We start from the raw sequence: 292 nt of genomic DNA on the forward strand, positions 1-292 counted from the left end.
GTGAATGTGTTTTTACATCTGTTAGTGAGCGAGCGTGAGTGTATTTTTAACGGGAAGGGCAGAGGGGGGAGGGGGGAGGGGGTCTGATAACCCACGCTGCTTTGCCCCAAGATGCCCTCCGTATTTAGGGGGGGGGGAGGGGTGTTTTTTCCATGTTGTGTTCCTCGTCCGGAATGTGTTTGTTCGTCATTGGATCTTTGTTTGATTTTCTTGGATTTTTCTTAGGCTCTGTCTTAGCTTCTCGTCTTTTCGCGTTTTATTTTCTTCTTTCTCTCCTCGCCTTTCCCCTCTT

At 48.3% G+C, this 292-nt stretch overlaps 1 protein-coding gene across 1 annotated transcript in view; it reads left to right on the forward strand.

Annotated features, from left to right (window-relative positions):
* The window catches only part of LOC119594360 (protein O-linked-mannose beta-1,2-N-acetylglucosaminyltransferase 1-like), a gene marked incomplete in the record, with an annotated part of 135,567 nt that overhangs the window by 121,109 nt on the left and 14,166 nt on the right, over window positions 1-292 (forward strand).

This window comes from Penaeus monodon, chromosome 33, assembly GCF_015228065.2.
Source record: "Penaeus monodon isolate SGIC_2016 chromosome 33, NSTDA_Pmon_1, whole genome shotgun sequence".
Classification (NCBI taxonomy): Eukaryota; Metazoa; Arthropoda; class Malacostraca; order Decapoda; family Penaeidae; genus Penaeus; species Penaeus monodon.